This window comes from Procambarus clarkii, chromosome 28 (genome assembly GCF_040958095.1).
Source record: "Procambarus clarkii isolate CNS0578487 chromosome 28, FALCON_Pclarkii_2.0, whole genome shotgun sequence".
In the NCBI taxonomy this organism is placed as follows: Eukaryota; Metazoa; Arthropoda; class Malacostraca; order Decapoda; family Cambaridae; genus Procambarus; species Procambarus clarkii.
In genome coordinates this window covers 2,829,535-2,853,845 of record NC_091177.1, presented here as the reverse complement: position 1 = coordinate 2,853,845, position 24,311 = coordinate 2,829,535, and the positions used below count along the sequence as shown (strand labels likewise).

The 24,311-nt window shown below is 40.4% G+C and overlaps 3 long non-coding RNA genes across 9 annotated transcripts in view; 1 reads left to right on the top strand and 2 right to left on the bottom strand.

Moving 5' to 3' along the window:
• Nucleotides 1-1,787, bottom strand: part of LOC123755181 (uncharacterized) — a 6,379-nt gene extending 4,592 nt beyond the window's left edge. The window contains exon 1 of the long non-coding RNA XR_011229831.1: nucleotides 1,648-1,787. This is a non-coding gene — a long non-coding RNA (uncharacterized lncRNA). The remainder of the gene's footprint in view (nucleotides 1-1,647) is intronic.
• LOC123755034 (uncharacterized) lies at nucleotides 81-8,244 on the top strand. 7 transcript variants are annotated; one of them, XR_011229837.1, is made up of 11 exons: nucleotides 1,865-2,366; nucleotides 3,432-3,629; nucleotides 3,998-4,051; nucleotides 4,860-4,931; nucleotides 5,472-5,559; nucleotides 5,676-5,743; nucleotides 6,006-6,074; nucleotides 6,360-6,543; nucleotides 7,138-7,208; nucleotides 7,459-7,538; nucleotides 8,107-8,244. It is a non-coding gene; the product is annotated as an uncharacterized lncRNA (long non-coding RNA). The 7 variants fall into 7 exon arrangements; XR_006772462.2 differs by having other exon boundaries at nucleotides 4,860-4,935; XR_011229835.1 differs by lacking the exon at nucleotides 1,865-2,366 and adding an exon at nucleotides 81-540 and having other exon boundaries at nucleotides 4,860-5,559.
• Nucleotides 5,441-24,311, bottom strand: LOC123755033 (uncharacterized). Its single transcript, XR_006772460.2, has 5 exons — nucleotides 23,976-24,311; nucleotides 19,787-19,951; nucleotides 18,445-18,543; nucleotides 8,089-8,182; nucleotides 5,441-5,539 (listed from the first exon to the last, which is right to left on the bottom strand). It is a non-coding gene; the product is annotated as an uncharacterized lncRNA (long non-coding RNA).

Here is a 24,311-nt window from a genome sequence, read left to right as displayed (position 1 = left end):
TCACTGTGTACAGAATGTTGATATGCCAACAAACACTTTCCAGACAACAATATATCTTGGATAAGTCGCTCCACAACATTGACACCTGGACCGTTGACTTCCTATGAGGCCACATATTTACTTATTTCATAATGGAAGTATATTATTTTATAGTAAATATATGTTTTCTCGTGTTCTGCATTAAGCAACAACATTATAGTGAATAAATATACCATATTTCTTCATTATTTAAGTAATGCTAGGAGGCTTTGAGTAGCTTTGGGTCATTAGGTGAACAGAATCTCCAATAGATGGGGCGAGAGTCGCGCTATCTCTCGCCCGAGCGAGAGTCGAAACTTATTTTAGAATTGATATATCTTTGTCCTCCAACAAGATATATATCCTTTGGTGCACTCACAATAACGAGCATATCTCTGTCTTTCTGAAGGCATATAATATTTTAGGCTTTATAAGCGTATCTTTGTTAATTACACACTATTGGCAAGTGCGTAGGCTTCTGCATTCCATGACCGACAAGCTACTGAATGCCACTATAAATACGTATGTATCTTCACTTGAGCTTTATATATGTCTATGTTAAAGTATTTAAAATGAAGCTTATATTTCTATCTTTCTTGAGACATATAAAACATACGTGTTTATTAATGAATTTACGTGAAATAAGCATTGTTCTGAGAGAGAGTTGCTCTGTCGATCAGTCTGTGCGGGGTCGGAGCTCGGCGATTATTAAAACACATGTATCTTCATTAGAACTTTATATATATCTATGGTAAAGTATTTAAAATGAAGCTTATATTTCTATCTTTCTCAACACATATAAAAACATTTGCGTTTATTAACGAATTTACGTGAAATAAGCATTGTTCTGAGAGAGAGTTACTCCGTTTCTCGATCTGTGCGGGATCGGAGCTCGCCGATTAGAAAAATACACGCATCTTCGCTTTAAATACAAATATGCCCATGGTAAGGCATTTAAAATGAGGATTATGTTTCTATCTTTCTTGAGACGTATAAAAATCTTACGTTTATTAACGATTCTGCGTGAAATAAGCATTGTTCTGAGATGAATATTGCGGATTTCCGGCTCTACGACCGATGAAAAATGCAACTTATATACAACTACAAATATCTTTAGTTCTACTTTAAATTTTGTCCTGAAAGAGTTTTCATATATAGATCCAGTTTCTGCCGTTCTTCTGACATAAAAAGACCTTTGGTTTAATAAGTTATTAAGATGTTTTCAACAATATTACTAGGGCGTTCACCGATTCTAACATGGGCGACCCTTTTGGAAACGCAACACATGGGTTGACCTGATTGATATATGGGTCAGATTCCATTAAGGTTCGGAACAATAACACACTCGCCTGGCACTTCGCGTATCTATTCCAGTTTAGTCCATGTACAGTACCATTCATTTGTATACAATTTATGTAATTTTACAGTTTCCTGCAATATATATATTATACATACATACATTATACGCAAGAAGGTTATTTTACAAATTATATATTTTGTAACTTGACCTAACAATAAGGAATTTGATAATTAAAAAATGTTGAAGTAGCCGTGATTGGTGTAACTAGGGCACGTACAACAGGAAATGCCTTTTCATCCACAGGAATATAAACCCATGGAACCACCTACCCGCCAAAGGCGTAAATGCCTCTGTTACACTTTAAATTCCACCTGGGGAAATAAATGATGGGGACTGGTCAAGTCGTATACTGCAATTTCGGATACCGGGCTAGAAACAACTTCGTTCACTGAGAAGTTTGTACATACAAACCATTCCGTTCGTATATGCGCTGGTTTGTGTTCGCTGTTGTTCTCGTCTGAATAAATATATGGCACTTGTTCATATAATTAGCGCTTCCATTATTAGAATTATTTATCCATTATAGTTAACGAATGGATTGTATTAAGCAGTGATGTGGTGGAGGCTGACTCCATACACAATTTCAAATGTAGATGTGATAGAGCCCAATAGGCTCAGGAACCTGTACACCTGTTGATTGACGGTTGAGAGTCGGGACCAAAGAATCAAAGCTCAACCCCTGCAAGCACAAATTAGGTGAATACAGCTGAGGGGCGGGACCAAACAGCTGAAGCTCAATTCCCTACGCATAACTAGGCGAGTCCATAGGAATTACCGTTTGTCCTGGCGCCATCTATGTTTTGACAGCAGTACTATTAATGTTCCCACGTTATGTGCTGATCGCTATACGGGTGTTACGGTCAGTTGCTCTTCTATATATGTTTATGGACAACGTAGGTGATTTGAGGCAATTTGCGGCCAGAGTGAAATAGTATCCACGCGGTGAGTGATGGAGGAGGATATATACTGCTGTGTACTCGACCAGCGGGTGAGAGACAAGTTATATCGAACAATTTTGGGGAATAGATGGGTTATTTTAAGCATAGAATGTCAGGTAACTACACAGATGGGGTAGTGTTTTTTTAAGTGTTTATTTACTAAAGTGGAACATTACATTATGTCTTTAGCTGAACAAGTCTACTGGTGGGGGAAGTAGACGGGTTTTATGAAGATATTTTACCTAAATATTTGTATTTGGTTAACTAGTTCAGCCGTTACCAGGGAGGGTGTTACTTTAATCTAATCTAAAAATTCTAGCCGGACAGTGATTAAATAAAGAAATTGAATAGAACGAAGTGGTTTGCCAGGGTGCTTAACATTTAGTTTAGTTCACTTACTATGCAGCCTATGCTTAAAGAATGCAAGTTTATCATATAGCATTTACCGTAGTTTTACTGCATTTAATATACAGTTTTTACCCTATTTAATTGTCGGGTAAAGGCCGGTCGTGGAAAGTTCCTAATATAGCAAGTTTTAAAGGAAAAGTTTGAGTTAACTTTAACGCTTAAGTTAGTGACCAATTAGCTTCGTCTATTGTGAGGAAAGTTACTAGAATCTAACATTGCAAGTGCCATTTCTCTACTCTTTTTGAGAAACATGACTGATACATGAATCGCATAGTTTTATTACTAAATGTTCATGGATTAGGTTGCATAGTTGAGGAAATGGTGATAAGGTTTGTGATTTTGTGTACCTTGAGTTCAGCAGAGATTTTGATAGTGGCGCAAAATTGATAGGGGCTCGGATCATTGGGAATGCTGACTAAAGTTGATTAGGTCATGGCTATACCAAAGGAAATTAGTATAAATGGGGTTAAGTTGGGAGAAGTGTTGTAAGTAGTGCCTAAAAGGTCTCCTTGGACCTCGGTTATTCGCAAGATTATGGTTTAGACTGGAATAGTTGCAGAATTGGCAAATAAAAAATACCGATGCCCTATATAGTTTTGAAGTGGTTAAGACTACCAGATGCAGTTTAATGCTGACAAATGTAAGGTTTGGGGGCTAGGTAAAGATGAGATACATGTTGTAGATTAAGAGTATTAAATTTTTTGCAGGTGGTAAATTCTCCCCGAGCTGGCACTGCTCTCCAGCCTGGGATGTTGATTGGTTAGTCTTCAACTGCCTCCCAACATGGTAGTGAGGAACGTGGAAAGCTTCCTGAATTGACACATGGTATGCCTCCCTTTCAAACCAGCAGCTGGCACAAATGTTCCAGCTAACATCAGAATAGTGGATGAAGCCCACACTAAAATGTAAGTGGTACAGTAAATGGACACCCCCCCCCCCTCCCTTTTGACACTGAACAGTTGGGAGGAAGTGTGGCTTAGTTCTATTGCTACAGAATCTTTTGCCATAAGCCAGTGCCTATTCTTGCAAAAGTATAATAATTTGTATATATATTTTGTATTGCTTTTATTAAAATGTTGTTAAATTAAAGTTTGTTTGCAATGTTCCAGAAAAATGTTCATGACTAAAGCTTCGTTTGTAATTAATAGATAGGACAACAAGATACTTAGTGTGCCATTTAAAACGGCAACTGTTCAACTGGTGGTACAGGTATGAACAAAATGACATCGCTATGCAAATAACTTTTTAGTAATATTTACTGTTCACATGACAGGTTGTGGAAGGTCCTGGCAACAAAGAGCTACAGGAAAATACTTGCAGATCTACAGTAAGTAGTGTTGTGTACATTGGAATTGGAGGGTAGAAGTTAATTGCTAAAAACCTATTAAATATTAGGGTATGGAAGTCTAGGCTTAGGCTAGTGGGGTACCATATCTGCAAGTTTAGTCCTTTCAGGAATGTATTGAATAGAATGGTATGTTGAAATTGTGAAAATTGTAATGTGGGGCATTAGATCTTAAACAGCATAGTTGAGGGTGTTTTATTAATTTTAATGAAATATAAATTTTTAGTTAATTAACATTAAATGTATGTTAAATAAGCTTTAATCTATAAATGTCTAACACTGTTAAGGGTAATCATGAGTCAAATAAAGTTAATGGCAGGAAAAGTTTTGTTCTAAGTGATGGTATTTTTCCCTTGAAAGTAAAAAAAAAAAAATATTCAATGTTTACTTTAGCTTGGTTTTAAATTTATAGTTTTCCAGAATTCCCTGTCACTTGCTTAAACAGAATCAGGTGTTGTAGTAAAGGTTAATCTGAATAGATTTGCAAATAAGTAAACAAATTAGTAATAACTTAAACAATATAGCATTGGCTAAAGATAAATGTAAATTGCCATTGAAGTGCAGTTGTGGATAGTTTCTCAAAGGACATTTACTGAAACTTGGCAAATTGATGCCATATATATTTATATTGCTAAATTAGATCTTTACTACTGATACTAGAATATGTAGGAAAGGTAAATTCCTTAAAGAAAATTTTTCCATCTGAATTTGTAAAGTACTGAATGCTAATTTGAAAAGTAAAGCAAGATTGGCTTTAAATCTGAAATTAATTTGTTGAAATATTTTTCAGGTGAAAGTGATTATGATGCATGGACTGGCTTGGAGTGAGGCTCCTTTACTCTGCAAAATGAAATCTACAAAAGTGGGCGAGTTTGAATTTGATTTAGCTATATCAATGACCTAATCTGAATTCTCTTATCTAGTCCATTTATAGGTGTGTAACCATGTCCTACTGTTACAACCCACAGGGGATGATGCAGTTTGTACTGATCCTACCCTATTTCCTAAAAGGGGACCAGGCAGTCCTGCAGATTTCTCTGGCTTGGCTTTTTCAGAGCTTTGCTCTACTACCCATCTAATAGATGGACTAGATTTGCATAGGTTTAGGGACCCTTAACAATGGTTACATTGTTAATTCTCACAGGGCTTGTTTGCATCTAAAACTTTAGTCTGGCATGCATTGTACAGTGCTTTCAGTAAAGCATCTGTACAATGTGTTGATGGCACTAAAGTGGTGGATGTAATGCACCCATTCAGGGAACAAGCTCTGCACTAACATCAGAGGAAGGGATTGGCCTTGCTGACCCAATATTAAAAGATTGGGTGTTAGGATTTTTTTGGCTTATTATTAGGCATTGGTGATAATAAGTGTCCCTGTTTAATATTTATTTTTCTTTTACAGGTGATTGGCTCTGGAGTTGTCTTGGCCTTTTGGATCTTCTGTTCATCTAGGAGCATCTGTCCCACAACCTGAAACAGTTCATATAAATGTTTGTAACAGAATTTCATAATTGAAAGTAAAAAAAGTTACAACACAAATAACTGGTAACTGTACTTCATCTAATTGTAATATATAATTGAAGTTTAAATATGCTTTTTCTTTCAGACTATAGATTAGGAAGTCCAGAACATCCTAGAGTTTGAAGGTGGTGTTTGCTCGACATTCAGAATCGGGTGAGTGTGGTAGTAATGATAAATTAAAGATTTGCATTATATAGTAAAGTTAAACAATGTAGCATTGTCTGAAGTATCTTTCTCCACTTAATTGTACTAAAGAAACTTAACTTGAATAGCCATATCTACCTTTTTAATTGCTTGATTAGCATTAATAAAATTTAAAATTTTAGCCAATTTTAAAGGAACACTACCATTGTGAATTTGCAAAAAACTAGAGTAAAAAGCTGTATTTATAAGCTAATTTGGTTAAATGTTTCAGGTACTTTGCTAGATTACAATGGTATCAAAGCAGCGAGTGGCTGTTCTACTCTGCACATCTATGAAGCTGGTATGTTGAATTACATGTTTTAGCTATGTAAATTGTATTACCAATATGGGGATGCAGGGGTGGGGGAATACCAACTTTAAATTATAATTGAAAATAAGATTTCAGTATGCTACTTTTTAAATTGTTACCAAATTGTTACTAAAAGGGCTTTTTTCTAGAATCAATAAATGAAAGATGGGGTGGGGGAAGTAGGTAAATAGTGTATTTTGAAAAAGGCAAATATTTAAGTTTAAACATTGCTGTGGGGAAAAATTTTATTAACCATATTAAATGTTTCATTGACAGGTTGTGGAGGGTGCTTCCAACATAACTTCAGGAACAGTGTACAGAAAAATTGGAACTTGTATGCTACAGAAAGTAGCACAGGGGCTGGCCAGCTGAGCAGACAGCACACTGGAGATGTGATCCTGTGGTCCCAGGTTGAATCCTGGCAAGAAATGGTGGGCCGAGTTTTTCACCCTATGCCCCTGTGAGTTAGTCAGCTGTAATGGGCTGCTTTGTGGGGGGGACTAAAGGCCTGAAATTGCAAAGATACTTTTGCCCTCTATCATTAGTTTAATAAGTAGTATTTAAATAGTGAAGGGGCCTGGAAATGGGGGATAAAAACTGTAGTTCTAGGCCTTGATAAGTGGGTACAATAAAAGTTTAGTCCTTGCAGGAATTGTTTTGAATAGCAAAGAAAATTTAAAATGGTAATGTTACACTTTATTCAATTTAAGAATTGAGGGTATTTAGAATGTTTATTTAAATGGTAATTGGTTTGCTTAACTTTGTTCAGTTACTTGGTTCTAAAATAATTGGCTAAAAGTTTTTCCATCTATAAATTGCACACAAAATAGCGTGATGCATCAAATGACCAAATCCACAAGGGCTGTGATGAGGGGTCAAATGTCCCATGACATTTAAAAAAAATTGCAACAGGGAGGTAAATTGACCTCATGGATTTGTTCATAATTAAAAGTTAAAAAAAAAATAATGGTACAAGAGACAAATTAAATATTGACTAGTAACTGTACTTCATATTTTTGTAATGTAACTAGTTTAAATAGGCTTTTTCTTTCAGAATAACAATTGGGAAGTCCAGCTGTTCATCCTAGAGTTTGAAGGTGTTGATTGCTTGACATTCAGAATGGGGTTAGTGTTTGTGAATATTTTAAATAGAAAAATAAGTAAGGCATCAGTGGTTGCATGTAGATAATGTAAAGTAAAAATTCTTTCTGTACTTTAAAGTACTTGTTAAACTTAAATAGTTTGAGTAGCCATATCTAAGTCTTGTGCTTGATTAGCATTAGTGAGAATAAAATGTTAAGGCACATTAGCCATTTGAGTTTGCAAAGCAACTTTTAATACAAAATTTATAAGCTAATTTGGTTAAATGTTTCAGGTGGTAATGGAGATTATGATATCAAGGAATTGACTGGCTTAAGAAGTGTAGCTGTTGTACTCTGCACATCCAATAAACTGGTATGTTGAATTAAATGTTTTAGCTATATCAAATAATTAACTTGGTTTCTTTTTTATCTAGTCCATTTATAGATGTGTACCAAAGTCCTACTGTTACCACCTGCAGGGATTGATGCAGTTTGTACTGATCCTACCCCATTTCATAGAAGGGGACCAGGCAGTCCTGCAGATTTCCCTGGCTTGGCTTTTTCAGAGCCCTGCTCTACTACCCATCCAATAGATGGACTAGAATTGCATAGGTGTAGGGACCCTTAACAATGTGCAAACATTGTTAATAACTACAGGGCTTGTTCACTGAAAGAGTGGATACATCCAGAGGTTTAGTGCCTGGAACATGATGTACATAGGCTTTACAAGAAGCCTATGTACATCATGTTGAGGGCATGGAACCAAAAGATGTGTTCCACTCTTTCAGCCAACAAGTCCTGCCTCAAAATGCAAATAAGGGGTAGGCCTTGCTGGCCCAATCTTAAAAGATTGGGACTTAGGGGTTTTGGTAGTAATTTGTATGTGTTAGTGTTAATAAAATGAGTGTCCCTGTTTGATATACTTTATTTTTCTTTTACAGGTGGTTGTTGTCCTTGGTACTCTGGATGTTTTCCTGGCCTTTGAAGTTGTTTGGAGTCTTCAGTTGAAACCTCAACCTGAAACAAATTTGTCAACATTAGTTATATTGTATACTATTTAATAAATCTTTTAATGAAAATACTTTATATACTTTATCCTGAAAGTAGCTATAATTTAATCATGCTGGAAATGAATATTGCAAACAATATCTAAAAAAACTTGCTATAAAAGTTTATATAAAACTATAATAAACAAAGGTATAATACAAAATATAAAGCTAATATAAACTTATAGCTTTATATAATTAAACTTAAGTTTATAAGTATATATAACCAAGTTATAATAAACTTGTTAAACTTTATTATATAACACTTAAATTTGTTAATTATATAAAGCTATAATATAAACCTAAGTGTTATAACAGTTGTTAAACTTTATTATAAGTATATTATAACTTAAGTTTAATTAAAGCTATAATAAGTATATAACTAAGTTTTTATTAGCTTTATATATTTTACCTTTAAGTAACAAGTTATATATAAAAAGGTAATATTATACCTTTTTAAGCAACATATTTTATAGGTGAAAACTAATTTTGACAACTTAAAAGCTTTGCATACCAAACTACTCATTTTTATAGTTATCAGGTTAAACTGTGAAAGATAAATTTTACCCATTATTTTAATAGTTAATTTAATCTAACAAATTTCACTTTTAACAAATGTATAGACTAAAGTTAAAGCTATGGAACATATTGATTAGTGGAAATGATGTAAAGATTTACATCAATGATAAGATTAAACTAAATTAGCTAAATTTTTTTCCCCACAAGTGTCACAACTTGATAGGAAACATGAAAGTGTTTCCTAACAATATTGTCTAATGGTACCAAACCCTTCAATTTTCTACGAGTCTAAGAAGAAAAGAAACAAAACCATTAGACATGTCCAATCTGTTAATATAATGATGCACTGAAGTGTCCTACCAAATATTAGTAATGAACACTAAATTATTCACACCAGACATCCCATTACCACAAATGTTTCAAACTGCTGAAGATAACTATTTCAAGATAGTGTATATATAAACTATCTGCCTATAACAGCACCATAAATGGGAAGAGCCTTACAAACTAACATTCAAAAAAACTTCAAATACCTGGAATTCAATCCAAGCTATTAAATGAATTGACAGCCAAACTTACTGCCACTTAAACTCGCTACATAGATTTCAAATGTTACTCAAATTTTTGAAACTGCCAAGCAGAAAACTTTCAAATTACTTTGACCTCACATCTGCAAGGTCCTGAAGGAAAGAAACATTAATATTCTTGTAAAATCAACAAAACATTGGTTTGTTAAAAACAAACCTGTTCACAATTTTTTTCTGATAACCAGCTATTCAAACACACACACTGTGTTTGATAAAGCACCATATCAAAGGCTAGGAGTGAAATATGAAGCACATGGAATAAAGGATAAAAAGATTGCTTAATTAAAACAAATAAATTAAAGCTTCCTCTGAAACAGATTTGACTGGAAAATACGGCATGAAGCGTACCACAAGGGTCTAAACCTTATATACCTCAATGACAAATCAAATTATTACAAACCACATCAATTTTGCAGATGACACCAAGATTTATGGTATAGGGAACTTGAAAAATTGATATCGAGCCCTTACAAAGATCTACGGGAACTCTAAAAATGGTTACAAGACTGGCAAATTCTTATTATTATATACAGTATTTAACATTGCAAAACCTTACAGGTGAGCCAGAACAATCCATATCACAACTACCACATTAAAATGAAGAAGAACAATGAAATAAAGCACCTTTGAGCTAGATTCCGTCATTAACCAAAAGTTGCTCCAGTAAAAAACAAAAAACCCTAGAATTAATCAAGCTACCTTTTGACTTTAACGAAAAGAAGGTAATTATTCTAATGTCCAAACATTTATACACAACATATCTATAATCACTTAGATAATTGAAGCCAAGCATGGAGACCCCCCACCTTCTTTACAAAAACACATCTACTTTCAAACAACTTCAACACTGGCCAACAAAAATATTTCTAAAACTAAGTCAACTAATAACAGGAACAACCGAGAGCCACGACAAACACTCCAACTCTCTCCTACACCAAACTCTTATGCTATTAATGATCCAAATTATTTTGATATACGTCCTACAGACGAGTCCAGAGATAGGACGATCTGGCGAGTAAACTGAAGCGCGATACAGGTGTCAACGGACATCAGTCAGCCCACTTGTCACCACAGGGGATAAACTAATAACATTATAACCTGCAATTTTGTATGACTCCTTGTGGCCATTTAAATCAATAAAACCCAGGGTTGTGGCAATGTTTTAGCATAAGGTAAGGCATACAGGAATGCCTGGTAATGTCTAGTCCTTGTATGTGCTTTAGGCAACCAAACTGAATAACAACATTGCTCGTGTTAGACTATTTTATCCGAGTTTCTTATTCGGTACAACCTTTTAAACCCAAATAGGAATGCGCTTTAAAGATCCATTTATTTGGAGATTCTACTTACCACAATCTAAATTACCGGTCTCTGAAAGTACTATGAGATAAGTTTAACTAGATGAGTGTTTGCCTATCCACACCCACATGAGGAATGTGACAACACTGAATAAAGAAAGGGGCTTTGAGCATTCAGCATGCAACAATTTGACATGACATAACCAATATAGCCAGGTCATACCTACCCCTCCTACATACCCCCTAACTCCTTCCCCCAATCCCATCACTCCTGCCCTCCCTTCTACGCCCCTCACTCCTACCCTCCCTCCTGCCCCCTCAATCCTCCCTCCTACCCCCTCAATATGCCCCTCCTACCCCCATCACTTTTGCCCTTTCTCCTACCCCCTCACTCCTCCCCCCTACCCCCTACCTCTCTCCTACCACCTCCCTCCTCACTCCTCACCTCCTGCCCCCTCACTCTTACCCCATCAATCCAGCCCTCCCTTCTACCCCCTCACTCCAGCCCTCCCTCCAATCCCTTCACTCCTGCCCTTGCTCCTCCCCCTTCCTCCTACCCCCTCACTTCCTCCTGCCCCCTCCCTCCTACCCTCTCATTCCTCCCTCCTACCCCCTCCCTCCTTTCCCCTCCATCCTGCCCCTCCCTCCTACTCCCTCACTCTTCAATACCCCCTCATTCCTCCTCCCATTCACTCGTACCCCCCCTCACTACTACCCCCTTGCTATTCCTCCCCCCTAACTCCTCCCCTTTCACTATTCCTCCCTACCCTCACTCTTCACCCTCATTCCCCCTTCCCTCCTCACTCCCCCTTCCCTCCTCACTCTTCCTTCCCTCCTCACTCTTCCTTCCCTCCTCACTTTTCATTCGCCCCTCACTCCTCCTTTCCCCTTCACTCCTCCCCCCCCCCTCATTCCTCCTTCCCCCTCACTCCTCCCACCCCCCCGTCACTCCTCCTTCCCCCCTCACTCCTCCTTTTACTCCATCCCCGCTCATTCCTTCCCCTCCCTTCCCCCTCCCTCTTACCCCTCACTCTTGCCCATCCTTCTTCCCTCCCTCCTACCGTTCTTCCTGCCTCTCCACTTCTCCCTCCTACCCCCTTCACTCCTCCCCCTCACTACTCTTCCCCATCAATCCTCCCCCTCACTAATCCTTCTCCTCACTCTTCCTTCCCACCTCACTCCTCTACCCCTTCTCTCCTCTACCCTCCTCACTCCTCTACCCTCCTCACTCCTCTACCCTCCTCACTCCTCTACCCTCCTCACTCCTCAACCCTCCTAACTCCTCTACCCTCCTCACTCCTCTACCCTCCTCACTCCTCTACCCTCCTCACTATTCTACCCTCCTCACTCCTCTACCCTCCTCACTCCTCTACCCTCCTCACTCCTCTACCCTCCTCACTCCTCTACCCTCCCTCCTACCCCCTCACTTCTACCCCTCACTCCTTCCCTCACTTCTACCCCCTCACTCCTACCCTCCCTCCTACCCCCTCACTCCTACCCTCCCTCCTACCCCCTCACTCCTACCCTCCCTACTACCTCCTCACTCCTACCCTCTCTCCTACCCCCTCACTCCTTCCCTCCCTCCTACCCCCTCACTTCTTCCCTCCCTCCTACCCCCTCACTCCTACCCCCCCTACTACCCCCTCACTCCTTCCCTCACTTCTACACCCTCACTCCTGCCCTCCCTCCTACCCCCTCACTCCTACCCTCCTTCCTACCCCCTCACTCCTACCCTCCCTCCTACCCCCTCACTGCTTCCCTCCCTCCTACCCCCTCACTTCTGCCCTCCCTCCTACCCCTCACTTCTACCCCCTCACTCCTACCCCTCCCTCCTACCCCCTCACTCCTACCCTCCCTCCTACCCTCTCACTCCTACCCTCCCTCCTACCCCTTCACTCCTACCCTCCCTCCTACCTCCTAACTGCTTCCCTCCCTCCTACCCCTCACTCCTACCCTCACTCCTACCCCCTCACTCCTTCCCTCCCTCCTACCCCCTCACTGCTTGGCACTACGAGAATCAACTACAACCACAAAGGAGGAATGAGAATGAGAAAACAAGAGACAAAGAGCATAGAGAATAGCATAAAGTTCTGCCGTAAAGACGCTAGCCTCCGAAGGGAGGCGACACATGTAAGTACGGTCAGGAAAAACAACAGAGTAGCCCACACCATCCGCAGAATTAGACCCATCAGGGAAGATGGAAATAGAGTGGGAGTGCGAAGAAAAGTGCTCAAGGAAGAGGCTTTTCAGAATTGTAGGAGGGGTAAAGGCTTTAGTAATACAAGTCAAGGACGTACAAAACTTGGGAAGGGGGACTCTCCACGGAGGTAATGAAGGAACAATACGAGGAGAAACATTAGAAATATGAACAGAAAGAGAATCCTGTAAGTGAGATAACTGGACAGAAAGTGGGAGACAATGAAGAGGAACAGGAACCACAGGAGGAGGAAAAGTCAATGCACGACAGAGGCAAGAGGAAGGATGTTGGAAGGACCGCGCAAGATAGTGAAGACAGCAGCGATCACGGCAGTCCTGGAGAGAGAGAAAGCCAGTGTCAACATACAAACTAAGGGCGGGAGTCGAACGAAAGGCACCAGAGCCGAGACGCAACCCAGTATGGTGCAAAGCATCGAGACGGCGAAGAGTAGAAGGAGAAGCAGAAGAGTATGCAGGGCAACCATAATCGAGTTTAGACAGGACGAGAGAGGAGTGCAAATAGAGGAGCGTGCGCCATCCGCTCCCCAAGAAGTATGGGACCAAAACCTTAAGGAGGTTAAGGGCCTAGGAGCATTCAACTCGGAGGCAAGAGATATGGGCTGACCAAGACAAACGAGTGTCAAAGACTAACCCCAAAAGCTTCGCGGAATCCCTGTACACAATGAGATGACCATAAAGCAACAACAATGAAGTAAAGGTCCTTTCAGTAAGAATCTATCATTCACTGAAAGTTGCTGCAGTTAAAAATAAAAGAAAATACAAGTCCCTAGAAATAAACAAGCAACCTTTTTGACTAAGGAAAAGAAGGTAGTTATTCTACTGTATAAGTCTAAGTATTCACTTAGATAACTGTATCCAAGCATAGAGGTTCCCCCCCCCCTTCCCTTTCAGAAAAACATCTACTTTCAAAAAAGTTTAACATTGGCCAACAAAAATGATTCCAGAACTAAATTGCCTAATACCAGGAACAACTGAGAGCCATGACAAACACTGCAACCCTCTCCTACCCCCAAGTCTTATGCTATTTATGATCCAAGGTAATTTGAGATACAATACTGTACTTCCTACAGACGAGTCTAGTGAGAGGGTGATCTCCTGGCGATTAAATTGAAGCACGATACAGGTGTCAACGAACATCAGTCAGCCCACTTGTCAGCACAGTGGATAACTAATGACATCATAATCTGCAGTGTTGTATGCCTCCCTGTGGCCATTTAAATCAATAAAACACAGGGTTGTGGCAATGTTTACAGCATAAGGCAAGGTATAGAGGAATCCTGGAATGCCATGTAATGTGTAGTCCTTGAATGTGCTTTAGGCAACCAAATTGAATAACAACATTTCTGGTGTTCGGCTATATAATCCGACTTTCTCATTCGGTATAATGTTTTAAATCTAAATAGGAATTCACTTTAAAGGTCAATTTATTTGGAAAGTGCTAACCAGATTCCAAATTACTGAGCTCTGAAAGTACTACAAGGCAAGTTTAACCGAATGAGTGTTTGCCTATCCATACCCCCATGAGGTATGTGACAACACTGAATAAAGAAAGGGTCTTTGAGCATTCACAGTGCAGGTATTTGACATGACCAATATAGCCAAGTGTTAAAGATCATTCTAAGCAGTTCTGCACAATCCATATACTATCAATTAATATAATTGTACAATGGTGCTTGGTGGATGATATTTCCTATTAAAACTCATTGGACAACTGTTTGTATTAGACATTTTAAACCTACAATTGGTAGCCCTAGATATCGCACTACAGTATTAATTACAAGATGAACAATGTAAAATCAATACCACAACAGCAAAGGATGACGGCTTTTCAACAACCGACAAACACACAGGTCTAACACCAGCCATCCCGAGAGAGGACGTCCCAAGCATGTACACCCCACAACTTTACATCACCTTTGCTACCTCACGCGAGCACGCAACAGCATGAGGATGCCATACTCCCAAACCAACTCCATGCACTTTGAGGCTTTAACAACTCAACATTTAAAAAGTTGATTTAAAAAATCAAACACCTGAATTTTTCCCTAATTAAATTTACTAGGGAAATGCACACCAAGCCATGAAACTTACAATGAAGATGAACAAACTACACACAACTGTCACCAAACTTCCACATACCACCCCTTCTCACTCCTGCCCTCCCTCCTTAGGTGCTCTGATTGGCTGAGCACCTGAGCCACCACCACTCACCTCTTGTTGCGAGAGCCTAAAGCATGTTTGGTTGCACTTTAAAAGTTCCCGAGTGTACTCGCCTAATTGTGAGTACCGCCTGCCCGGTTCACCATTTTGTTTTTCAATCTACCTCAATTTACCCCTTTACAGTCAAATATTATGCAAAATTCTGTTTAAGACTTGTCCCTTCTTCACTTAAATAACTGCTTTGGCCATCTGCAATCTTTCTAGGTGGGTAACAATGACTCTTGAGGCCAGAAAGGACTTATCAAACGGCGATCATAACAATACGGTACACACACAAGATCACAACCTGATATACACCAAGCAGAAAATCCACTGGAGCTGTGAGGCGACGTAAACCCTTGCCCAAGGCACTGGCAGCTGCATACTCTACCACAGTATATTACTGACTTTGTAAAAGTCTTACAACCGGATTTCCCCATAAATCACAGCAAGTTTTGAGGCCACTCCTTGAGTCAACGTCTTACGTAAGCCCTACAAGCACTCAGGTGAAGGCTGAAGCAGTTCAACATCATACGCCCCAACTTCAAATACACAGTTGAGAGGCGGGACCAAAACGTGATTTTCTGTGTGTGCCTGAAGTTGGGGCATACGGTCTTGCTTCACCCTTCACTTTACCCTTCACCGGCGTACTTCAGGGGTTTTATTTAATACTTGGACTGGCTTCAGTAGGGCCTCCAGACTTTCTGTGGCTTCACAAGTGTCACGTGAATCCCCTGCATAGCAGTGGAACTGCCTTTTCCCTTCACCTTCAATGCCTCTGCACTGGAAGTATACATCTACACCAGCCCAGAAGAGTCATCAGTCCTGCCACCTCTCCATACCCCCCAGGGCCTGGCACGGCCTGGTACGACTCAGAGGCAAGCCGGGCGCCACTGCTAACTGGCAGTTTGTCCCCACAAACAAGCAGTTAGCTGCTTTCAACTGACAGTGGTATAGCTCAACACAAAGGCACCGCCAGCCACAACGAGCAGTTTGCTAGTTGACCAGATGTCCACCTCGTGTTGACACTGGATGAGTCATCACCGCCGGACTATATAAAGAGCGCTGCCTCCCTGGAGAGGCAATCTCTCCCTTAGTGCTCTAGGATCACCTTCGTGTCTCTAACCAGTCGTCCGCTTCCAGCCAACGTCGTGTGACTCATGCCATGGTGGTATGGTAGCTGTCTTCAGAACACCAGTATATCTTCATACTTTTATTCATTGCTTATAGTTTATTTTTTGCATTTAAGGTCATACTAACTTGTTCACCTTTGCACTACATGATAGTCAAGTATTGTCATGTGTTATTTTTGTTCATTACTATTTCAGTAAATTGTTTAATTATTTATTTGATAATTTTCATTTGTTTCCACATGCAACTTATACACTGCAAGGCCAATAGCAGCATTTCTTTCATTTATGCGAGGGAGAGCCATACCATCTTGGTTCAGTATAGCTGTGATACCATAACCCGTCACACAAGATATCCAGTTGTAAGACTTTTACCATCAGTGGTGGTAGAGTATGCAACTGGCAATGCCTTTGTTACAGGTTCGCTTCATCGCACAGCCCCAGTGGATTTTCTCACACATTTGAATACATGAAACAACTTTATTTGATACATTCCAAACCAAAGTACTGTACAGTACAGTAATTATCAAACCATCAAATGTGTGGGATAATCATAGTGCGCTAAATATCACTAACGTCGCCAATACAAGAACAAAAACGCATACGGCGAACAATATCAAAGGTATTGAATTTACCAAGAATTTTATCGAGGGACAATTGACAGTGAGGGATGGTCGGGAAGCAAGTCACGTAAGTCCTGGAAGTCAGGACATGTAGAGACAACGGTTTGGACAATAAAAAGCAGGGCAGCGCTCCATTAAGTGCCCGTGAGTTAAACGTGTATGACCAATATACAACCTCGCCAGAGCCGTTTCCCACCACCGGTTACGGTGGTAGGAGGAAGGCCACGGGAACACACTACTCTTAAGAGCACGCAATTTGTTACCAGTAACAGAAGACCAACAACCCTGACAACGGGCAAGAATGGGGAAATGAATAACTGGGTAAAAGTCATAATAAGGAATACCTTTACGGGAGATGGGACAGGTGCGGATAGCTTCCTTAGCGGCAGTGTCCGCACGCTCATTTAAGAACGCACCAATATGGGTGGGAATCCAGCGAAATTCCACTGTCTTAAATCTACTGGAGATAAGAAACAGCCAATGTTGAATTTCAACTACCAAAGGATGGACTGGATTAAAGGATTCTAGAGCCATGAGGGCACTGCAAGTGTCAACTACAAACACAGAGGAGGATTGACAGCGAGAAAAGAGTTGATGAAGAGCATAGAGAATAGCATAAAGTTCTGCCATGAAGATGCTAGTCTCCGGAGGCAGGAGACACAAAGGTGCAGTCAGGAAAAACAACAGAGTAGCCTACACCGTCTGCAGACTTAAGACCCATTGGTGAAGACGGAAATAGAGTGGAAGTGTGAAGAAAAGTGTTCAAGGAAAAGGTGATTTAGAACTGTAGGAGGGGTAAAAGTTTTAGTCATGTGGGTCAAGGCTTACAGACTTTAGGAACGGGGACCCCTCCATAGGGGCAAAGACGGAATGACACGAGGGGAAATATTGGTAACACAAACTGAAAGAGCATTTTGTAAGAGAGACAACCGTACAGAAAGAGATAGGTGGTGAAGGGGAACAGGAACCACAGGATGGGTAAAGGTCAAGGCATGACATAAGCAAGAGTGAGGGTGCTGTAAGGACCGTGCAAGGTGGAGAAGACAGTAGCGATCATGGCGATCCTGTAGAAACAGGACGCCAGTTTCAACATACAGGCTTAGGGTAGGTGTCAAAGGAAAGGTACCAGAGCTGAGCCGTAACCCAGTATGATGCAGTGTGTCCAGATGGTGAAGGGTAGAAGGAGAAGCAGACGAGTAAACAGGGCCATAATTGAGTTTAGACAGAACGAGAGAGGAATGTAAAGAGAGGAGCAGTGTCGATTAGCTCCCCAAGAAGTATGGGACATGACCTAAAGTTAGTTAAGGGCCTTAGAGCATTCAACTCGGACGTAAAAAATATGGGGCGACAAAGACAAACGAGTGTCAAAGATTAGCCCTAAAAGCTTTAGCAGATTCTTTGTACAAAAGGGGATGACCCCTGTTACCTAACAGTAAATAGGTATCTGGGAGTTAGCTGTTACAGGCTGCTTCCTAGGGGGGTGCGTGTGTGGGAGAAAAAAAAATTTAGTAGTTAACCACTGAACTGCTCTGTCTCCAAATAACACCCTGGTGCACAAGAAATAAATTCTTTCCAAAAAACTTTTTTTCTCTTCTTATATTGTTAAAATGCAGAGTCTGATCACGGGGAAACTAAACAAAAAATATTGTATGTGACTTACTTTAGTTGCGATGGAACTTGGAAGGTGAGCAAATTATGGGCGCTGAGCGTTGGAGCGATGGGGTTCTGTCGGCCCCGCCACCCCGTGCGATGACAGTTGCTGCGAATAAAATGTTGCGCAATTATTTTGAAGTTTCTCATTCATTTCTTCTTTTTTTTTTGCTCTAATATTATTTAAAAGTGTGTAATTTGTGGAATTTATATAATTCAAAGTATAGAACATCGCTATGCTCAAAATTATGGGCCTCATATATGCGACATATTCTACAATCAAACAGTGTTTTTGCTATTATTACACTATATACACACATTGTATATACCCATCTACGTATGTATTCACCATAACGATCCACTATGTTGGTATGGTGAGCCCAAAAAACATGAGTGAGCTGCCACACCCTGCCAGTCCTCCCTCCCTCCTCCAACACATTACTCGCCAACATTCCTCCTCCCAAAATACTGTTATTGTGTTTATTACACTATTTACACACGTTATGTATAAGTACGTACATGTTTTATTCATGTACATACGTACATACTTGCCATCTCCTCACCTCTCTCTCTTGCCTACTTAATGTTCTTGCTTCCCTCATCTCATCACAATCGACTTTATAATGGTCCAGGACAGATCGAAATGTCGTCGTCTATTCAATTTCCAGTGTGTGGTTTGGTCAACAATGAAATCTTCATGCAAGATCTTATAAAGAAAACCCCTAGAACGAGTTTTGCAGATACGAAAGAGTTTAAGGTGAGTAGGGGATGGTTTGAGAAATTTTGAAAAAAGACGTGGTATTCATAGTGTTGTGAGGCATGGTGAGGGTGCCAGCTCAGACAAAGTAGGGGCTGAAAGATTTGTTCGTGATTTTAAAGATTTTGTAGATACTGTATTGATGGATATATTCCACAACAAGTGTTTGTGAGGAGACATGGCTATTCTGGAAAAAATTGCCGAAGAGGACATACATTACCCAAGAGGAGACGTCACTGCCCGGACACAAGCTAACTTGGGCTAACTTGTGTCAGGATAGGCTAACTCTTGTGCTGTGTGGCGATTTGAAAATTAAACCCTTGCTCGTGTATCATTCCGAAAATCCAAGAGTTTTAAAAAATATATAACGTGCAGAAAAACTGTGATGTAGAGTGGTTTGCCCTGCCATCAAAAAATATCTGCAAGAGAAAAGTTTGACACTAAAGGGCCTGCTTCTCGACAATGCTCCTGCTCATCCTCCAGACTTGGAGGATGCATTGTTGGGGCCACTTTTTTTTTTTTAGGGATATTCCTGCATGGGCCCTAAGTTTCTGGCTAATGAACCAATGACATGAAGGAGGAGTTTTCAACCTACCTTGTGTTAGGTGTGCAGGGGTCAATAGGCTGAACATAATGTCAGGAGCAAAGGGGGGGCGTTTGCCTCTTCAAACACAATTGTGACCATCTTCATCTCTTCGAACTATCCTAAATGCTCTCTTCACCTGTCTGACCAAATTGGGTGTCCAGACCACCTTTGAATCTGAAATTGTAAAATTAATAGTGATTTCAGAATATTCAGTCCATTTATACTAACAAAATTATATACAGTATACAGTAATTGAAATTTTACAGAATGATAAAGGCAATTTAGTAACTTTGTTAAAATGCACATGGGGGAAATACATGAAAATAGGTTAATATTGTTTGTAAGGTTGATGGGAAATGTTTATTACTTTTATGATTTAAAAGATGTATAGCCCTGATACTCCATCCTGGGTGCATTCCACCAGGTAATGACCACAGCAAAAGTTTTCTACGAGGCTCTATTGTCACACAAACTTTTCACATTTTCAAACTTGATTCATCTTTTCCCCCCCCCCCCCTCGTTCCAGGGGTTTTCTTTAAAAGGTCTTCATGCAAATGCCTTGGTTTCTCACAAATGATGGCCTCTGAAATGGTATCACCTGCTAACTCTTTGTTGTGTATCCAAATTAATAAAAACTTTTCAACATCCTCAAGTGTTTGTGTTCTTTGTTTCGGGATTGTTGATATGCCTTTTGCCACTTTAACGCTCATAATGTCCTTTTTCTTAGCAAGTATAGTGCATATTGTTGACATAGATTGTTGTACTGCCTAGCTAGTTCAACAACCTGTGCACCGTTTTGACGTTTATGAATGCTCTCTTGTTTTTCCTCTATGGTCATTCTCACATGTGTTTTTTTGGCTTGAACCTTACCACTGGCTTTCTTGGGACTCATGGCAAGATATATCATAACAAATTTTATGTTCAAATAGCCAAAAATCCCAAAACAAATGTAATGCTTTATAAAGAATTCAGGCGCGATACTTACTAGGCAGGAGACACTGGTAAACTGAGGCGCGATCACCATGCCACCACGCGCTAGGTCAGCCCATACGTATATCAACAAACTCCTTTCCCGAGGCAAAGTTTGTAACCCGATTCAAATTTTTCGAAGAAATTAGGCTCGTAACCCGAAAAGTTCATAAATATTCATTCGTAAGCCGAGGTGTCACTATATATAACTAAAAAATTAAACTCAGGATTACTTTCAACCCCCACCCTTTTGCTCTACTCCATCGCCACCTACCTTCACCCCCCTCTATGATGTACTCTTCCATAGACACCTACCTTTGCCCCCCTCCTCCCCTCTACTCCTCCATCATCACCTACCTTCACACCCCCTCCCTTCTCCTCCTCCAGCGTCATCTTCCTTTCACCCTCCTCTATGATGTACTCTTCCATAGACACCTACGTTCACTGCATATAATGCAATTTCACGAGCGTGAGAACTACGAGTTCTCTAACCACTCTCACACTCCTACTCTCTCACCAGTGAGGGGGAGGGAAGGAGGGAGGAAATGAAGGAAGAAAGGTGGGGGAGACAGAATAGGCAGGGGGGAGGAGGGCCTAGATACATTTCTTCCATATAGATAGGTAGACTGAGGGAGAGCTGCTTGCCAAGAGCCCTATCAGACAGGCTTCCTATTCCTCAACCCTCCCTAATATGCCACATCCTGGTCAGGACAACTTGCTCGATTGTTATTCTTGGTGTGACTCGAGAACTGACCTCGAGGCGGGGCATGGGCATGGATTATCTCCCTGGGGCACGCACCTCCCTGCCCCAGCTCTCTCTCTCTCTCACACATAATCTATCAAGGGTCTAACATGAGGTCATTGTGCCTACCAGCAGTGTATATGTCCAAGGCTGGCCACCTGTCTGGACCATTCAAATGTATAAACACGTAATTAGTCTATTAAAATTATATATAATGCTACAATTATAAATGAATTTGTTCATGGTCATTCGTTTATCAGTATTTTAATATGAGGTATATATACGCATGTATGTATACGTTGACATACACATATATGATTATGTGTATGGAATGATTATGATTATGTGTAATCATATATGATTAATAATAATAATAATAATAATAATAATAATAATCTTTATTTAGGTAAGGTACATACATAAAGAGATTTACAAAGTTTGTTGGCTTTATAGATAGAGCTAGTACATACAATGCCTAAAGCCACTATTACGCAAAGCGTTTCGGGCAGGAAAAACATTAATGACTACAGCTTAAAACTAATGGGTAAAAAGAAAAGATGTGATGAGTACATATAAAAAATAGAGGTAAAAGAGGGGGGAACATTGTTGAAAAAGCAGCACAAATACAATTACAAATTATTACAGAAAATTACATTCAAACAGCGTTGATTTGAAAAACAAAAAAACAAAAAACATACATGGGTTGACAACAGGGGGGTAAGGTGGGTTACATGGAATTTATTAGGTATAGCTTCGTTTTTAACTTAAACTGGTTGAGAGAGGTACAGTCTTTAACATGGTTGGGAAGGTCATTCCACATTCTGGGCCCCTTGATTTGTAGAGCATTTCTGGTTTGATTTAGTCGTACTCTAGGAATATCAAAACTGTATTTATTTCTGGTGTGGTGCTCATGGGTTCTGTTACAACCTTCTATGAAGCTTTTGAGATCAGGATTGGCATTATAGTTTAGCGTTTTATATATGTATAATACACATGAGAGAATGTGCAGTGACTTAATGTCTAACATATTCAGAGATTTGAGTAGGGGTACCGAGTGATGTCTGGGGCCAGAATTGGATATTGTCCTAATAGCAGGACAATATTGTCCAGGACAATATTGGCAGGACAATTAGGATATTGTCCTAATTATATCTAATGGAATGCATTAGTAAGTGATGTGGTGGAGGCTGACTCCATACACAGGTTCAAGTGTAGATATGATAGAGCCCAATAGGCTCAGAAACCTGTACACCTATGAGGGGGCCTCGTAGCCTGGTGGATAGCGCGCAGGACTCGTAATTCTGTGGCGCGGGTTCGATTCCCGCACGAGGCAGAAACAAATGGGCAAAGTTTCTTTCACCCTAAGTGCCCCTGTTACCTAGCAGTAAATAGGTACCTGGGAGTTAGTCAGCTGTCACGGGCTGCTTCCTGGGGTGTGTGTGTCTCTGTGTGGTGTAAAAAAAAAAAAAAAAAAAAAAAAAAAAAAAAAAAAAGGTAGTTAGTAAACAGTTGATTGACAGTTGAGAGGCGGGCCGAAAGAGCAAAGCTCAACCCCCGCAAAAACAATAAGAAAAACACAACACAACTAGTAAACACCTGTTGATTGACGGTTGAGAGGTGGAACTAAAGAGCCAGAGCTCAACCCCAGCAAGCACAATTAGGCGAGTATATGAACGAATGCACATGTACACTTTCAAATGAATTAAGATACCTTGAGATACACAATGACTTAGTTTAAATAGTTTAAACACATTATGGTACTGATTTTGACATGCTGATGTCTGGAAGGGAGAGGGGGTGTGGGGGGTTATTGTCTGAGGTGGAGGACCAGAGGAGGGGGTCAGTGGAAGGATGGTGGCTGGAGGGATGCCATTGTTCTAATGGTTATGGAAACAATTATTGATGGCAGGAATTCAGTGGGTGTGTACTTCACCCGCACCATCACCATACTGTGCCCTGCTACAACCCCCCCCCCACTCCACCCATGCTGTGCGGGGCGTATTACACATTATGGGATAACTGACTGTCTGTCCATTCCTGTCTGCTCGTTATGCTGCCCTTCCTTTTGAAAATTGTCTGCTTTATCGACTTCCTTCAAGACCACACGTTAGCCTCTTATCATGCCCTCTTACCACTCTCAGGGAGCCGGCTCTTCTATACAATAGTTACCACTCAGTCCCCAAGGTGAAAGAGTGTCCGGGCATATGACTTGTTACGTGTACTTATTTGCGATTCGTTTGGGCTGTCACGTGTGGTGATTAGTGTTGGGTAAGGCTAGGCCAGGTCAGGTCAGACTAGGCCAGGTCAGACTATGCTAGGTCAGACTATGCTAGGTAAGGCTAGGGCAGGTCAGGTCAGACTAGGCCAGGTCAGACTAGGCTAGGTAAGGCTAGGCCAGGTCAGGTCTGGTCAGGTCTGGCTAGGCCAGGTCAGGCCAGGCCAGGCCAGGCTAGGCAGGGTGAGAGAAGTAAAGCGGCAGGTACTTACGTTTCCGAGAAAGTAGCGGCGGTAGTATATTGTTGATTTAGATTCGACGACATCCTGAAGCTAGTAGGTGGCGGCCTCATCGCTCTCGAACTTCTTGTTGTTGTAGGGGATACGAGGCACACCCAATATCCCCCTTACATTGATCACATCGCACACTAATATTTTTACTATTTCGGACACCAGATTTGTCTGTTTCGTATATGTATAATTGTTCAATATTAAAACCACAATAGAATGCTCTAAGTACTTTCGTATATTAATACATCTTCAGAAGGAATGGTTCGCTCTGAAGATGTATTAATATAAGAAAGTACTAAAGGAAATTCCTGTTTCAAT